This window comes from Lissotriton helveticus, chromosome 12 (genome assembly GCF_964261635.1).
Source record: "Lissotriton helveticus chromosome 12, aLisHel1.1, whole genome shotgun sequence".
Lineage (NCBI taxonomy): Eukaryota > Metazoa > Chordata > Amphibia > Caudata > Salamandridae > Lissotriton > Lissotriton helveticus.
The window spans coordinates 135764388-135769639 of record NC_136073.1 but is presented as its reverse complement, the minus strand read 5'-3'; positions in this window follow the sequence as shown (position 1 = coordinate 135769639).

Sequence of the window (5252 nt, the reverse complement as noted above, 5' to 3'; positions counted from 1 at the left end):
CCCCCACCCCCGACAGCCGTTGGAGAAGCACCTGATGGTCTACGGTATCAAAAGCAGCACTAAGGTCCAGGAGGATCACTGCCACCGATCCCCCTGAATCCAAAATGCTTCTCGCATTCTCCACAACTGCCAGCAGGGCAGTATCGGTCCCCTGACCAGGGCGAAAGCCCGTCTGGGAATCGCCCAAAAGGGAGTTGGCCTCCAAGAAGCCCGATAGGCACCTATTCACCAGCTTCTCCGCCACCTTACTGATGCCAGGGAGCAGGGATATAGGCCTAATATATTGGATAAGGATATTGTGCTGCTTTACTAAATACTTATAAGGTCCCAAAAGTGAGACCTATTTGGCTATGCCAATGCTGCTTGTTGTTGATTCTTCTGTGCCTGGAGTCACTAAGTACAATTTACGACCTAGGCAGCGAAACAGTACACCAAAGGAGAAGTCAGATTAGGTAGGGATGGACTGTGTAAGGTAGGATGTACTTTGCTATAGTACCAACGGAACTAGTCTTGGGTGAAGTGAGACTTGTGCAATGTTTGAACATTGGACAGGATATCTTGATGGTATCTCTTTGGGGGTACATTATCCTGATCGACGTGGGAACGTGAGCTTAGGACAGAGCAAGCTCCACCGCCGGTGCTCAAGAGCGCCAACGTTTTGATGGACAATAGGATCCTGTACCAGTGAGGCTCTGACGGACACTGGGAACTTGTAAATTCCTCTTACAGGCTTTTCACCCCTTTGTTTATCATGTGCTATGCATCCCTTTGGCAGAATGGTTGCTGATAAAGAGCAGCCAGGGATTTCCCCTGTTCATACACATGTATTCTGGTCAACCAAGAGTAAAATGCTATGTATTATTTTTGTAATTTTACTGCTATTGATTCTAGGTGGGGTGTCCTGGGTTCTTGAACGAGATCAGACTGCCCCGTTAAATGTTGAGAACACGGTTATTTCTCAAATCCGCACAAAAAGGACATCCCAGAGTAATGTATTTCTGGACACGCATAAAAGATTTTTTGGGGCAGGTACAGCTTGCTATCCTATTGAATCTGTTATAAGTTTATGGACTGCATACCCATTTTCATTTGTTAATTATACGTATACTTGCCCAGCCCACTTCATAGAGGTAAGGGGTAAGTTTGGTATGGGACATCCTGACTTTTGTCTGTATTACAGAAAGCAAAGAGGAAAGGGGTACCTGGGGTGTGATAATACCAAGTATTGTGACAAACTGTATATGAAAGAGCAGAATATCACCCTAGTTGGCTGGCATTTCCAAGATTTAACGGTTACTCGAAAAGCTGGATATTACCCTGCATGTTGCCCGATAATTAATAGTACTGACACATTTTTGTTTGTTAACTGTTTTGGAGTAATCCTGTTAAAGAATACAATGTCTTTAGTGAAAAAGAAGGACCCGAATACCTCTGGAAAGCATACTAGATATGCCCCTGTAGATTATCAAGGCCCACTACATGCGCATCCAGGATTTTATTTATTTTCTAATGGTATGTACTCAAATGTTCATAATGGTACAGATGATGTTGCTTTAGGAATGGTGATCCCCCTAGGCGTACCCTGTAAGTACAGTAAGCCTAGTATAAGATGGGTGAAAGGAACATTGACAGCAGAATTTTGCGACGGAGTGACAGATTTGGAAGTGATTAATTACAGCAATAGCATCACCTTTGGGTATATTCTTTCTTCCATCATTACCTTTGGTTGTACTGCAATGGCCAAGGGTGGAAGAGCCATAGAATATTTTGGATGTAAGCTGCAGATAATGTCTAATTCTACAGTAGCAGCTTTACATGATATCACCACCCACTTGGAAAGTATGCGGATATATTCCGAGCAGACTAGAAATGCTGTTGATTTTATTTTAGCTAAGAGTGGTGGTGTCTGCACTGTAGTAGGAGATCAGTGTGTAGTCGGGATCATTAATATGGAGAAGAACATTACCCAACACATTTTAGACATCCTAGAAAATATTAAAGAAATGGAGAGTGGGAACTGGAGTTAGTCACTGTTTGGTAGGTGGGGCTGGATTCTTGAAAAGGTGATTTATTTTATTGTGATCCTGATTTCTTGTTGTGTTCTAATCCACTGTCTCAGAAGGGAGAAAACCTCTATACCGACCTATATAATTTAACAAACAACCACAAAGGTTCTATACTCCCACAGTACCCTCAGTAATTATCAGCTATCAGTACATATTTCATAACATTTTATTTTAAACATCAGACATTTTATAGATTTCAAAGCATTTTTATTATACATTAACTTATTTTTGTATATTTTTATATATAAACACATATCTCTAAGAATTAATACAAAGATACAAAATACAAAACTATGTGACACGTGATTACAAAAATGTTCACAAATATTTCTTTTTTTGTATCGCACCATAACATTTGACATTAGACATCCCAAGATACAATAAAAACTCACTCAAATCATTCAATATCCATATGTCAATCTCATTCAATCCTCATTCTTACCATTCCATACCTCACATACAACATACGATATAAAATGGTTTTGCTTTGTGGAGGGTCCCTGAATAGTTGCGGGGAAGCCCTCTGGTTGTTTAAAAAGCCTTCCAGCTAGATGGATTGGGCTCCTAGGGACCACTTCTGCACAACTGTTATGGTCTCCGCACGTTTCAGTTGTATGACCACCTTCCTCAGAACTGAGATGTTAGAAATTCAATAAAGAGACATGGGATGTCTGAAAAACGAATTGTATCTATGAGGGTGGCAGTAATACTATAATAATTTACATCATTTGATTACTGTCACATTTTTACTCATACTGGTGCTGGTCTAAAGAAGTGGTCTAAAGAGTAGTGGCTACAATGTGTTTACTCACAAAACACAGGCCCACATGTGGCATGCCACAGATTGGAAAAACTGTGCCATTTTGTGCACTGTGAGAGAGGGTGTAGAGAGATAGAGTTTTATGCAAGAACCAGAAATCCCCCAGTGTTGAAAACAGATGTTAAGAAAAGTGATAAAAGGTTACACCACCACAGAGTCTCAGGATGTCCGGCCAACCTCTGAGTTTGTATAGGAAAACCGAACGGAACTGAACCAATCAATGAGCCGCCTCTCTGTCAGCCAGATGACTCTAGGGTTCTGCGGGTAAGAATAATAATTATGTTAATCAAAGAATAATAATTGTCATAAGAGAGGGGATATGGACAAGCATTTGTAGTCCTCTGTCTCTCCTTATGTTGCTCTTACTGCACCACTCTTCTTGTCTCTAAGAGACTATAAATTCATGATACTACTGCAGCAATTATGATTCAGAAGGAAATTGACGACCTCATGCAAATAGATGAGGGAATTTTTTAGACTTCTTCCCTCCTTAGTACTTCCCTTTCTGAAGCCGAAGATATGGAGTGCTCCTAAGACAGTTTATTCATGACTTATTAAATTACATGTCTTTTTATCATAGCACAAAATTACTTAGCACATGCTAATAGGAGGATCTGTGGAATAAACATCATGCTTTAATTTGTTTTATGTAAGTTAGCATTTGCGGCGCCATTTTGTGTACAGGCACCATTTTGTATTTAATTGAAACCAATTCTTTGCTACTTCTGAGAAACGGCCTTCACTAAGTTTGTTTCTTCGGAAGTTGAGTTTTGCTACACTAATGAATGCACTGTTCTTATTAACCCCTTCGCCGCGGGGCTAATTCCCCCGGGGCGCATGGGGGAGGGGGGCGCATGCAGCGCCACGGTGCTTGTGACGAGCTCGGCTCGTCACGCTGCACGGTGGCGCTGTGCCCATGACGAGCTGATCTTGTCATGACCACACCCATTTTCGTGGAACGTTCAGCACAGCAGGGGAATTATCCCCGCGTGTGAGCGCCCCGCGGGTCATGACGAGCTCAACTCATCAGTCATCATGAGCACAGCGCCACCATGCCTCATTACGAGCACGGATGGTGTTAACACATACCTTTTGTTTTAAATATAGGCCTTCTCCCACATGTCTAGTGACGGTCAGGGACAGAATGACCTTGACTGGTACATAGTGTGTGCCCGGTCCAAGAATTAAAACGTACTCCTTTGTAATTTATGGATCACTGACAGAATATCGAGGAGCAAAATATCGACCTGCCAAAATATCGAGGAAAAAATATAGAATGCCAGACTATCGACTTCCTATCTACAAACAGGTAAGTAATAAAATATCGAATCCAAAATATTGTTGTAAATAATATAGCTTGTTAAAATATAGAATTTTTAAAATATCTTAAAGTAATGTGAAATAATGAAATAATAAATATAATTAATAACAATTAAATTACTTCCCACCCTATTCCCCTATAAACCACAACCCACCCTGAAAAATAAATTAATACAATTAATATAATTAGCAATTACTCATTTACTAAAAATTCATTACCAATGAATAAAAACTAATTACCGATTAATAATTAATTAACCATAAATTAATTATCAATACCAATAAATAAAAATAAATAATTAATTAAAAATGAAATTACTTCCCACCCTATTCCCCTATAAACCCACAACCCGCTACAGAACTAAAACGCAAGATTAAATTAAAAATTATTAATAATTTCTAAAAATTAATATTTAATTTACTATAATCGAATTACTTCCCACCGTATTCCCTTATAAACCCACAACCAGCTGCAAAATTAAATAATGCAAAAATTAAATAGCATAAAATCCATTACTTAAAAAAATTCAAACATACATTACAAAAATATTACATACTTTTAACCCTAAAAAATCGATATTTTTAACAACTATATTATGACTGTCAATATTACTAACTTCAATACTATGAAAATCGATATTTCTTACCTGAATTTTGATATTCTGCACTAGTATTTTTTTGCAATTCAATATTCTGTCCATTCTATATAAAAAACTCGATATTCTGTCCAGTCGATATTTTTATTCCAATATTGTGACTAGTTACCGTAATTTATGGTCCAGCTGCATCTCGCCGGAAAAGCCCATGGTGGGCGAGCTTTTGGTTTCGAAATGTACATAATTTATTATTATGCTTGCTGATGTCAGTCCCTCTACAACACTACTAGTGACTGGGCAGACAGGGCTCCCCTCTGATTGTACTTTGAATAAACTACTATTGGTTTGCATTCACTACTGTCTGACCAACTCTTCATTTGGTATGGAAGGCTCAGAGGTGGTTGTGAGTGACCCGGGTGACTCTAATCGGGTCACTTCCTTCACAACACC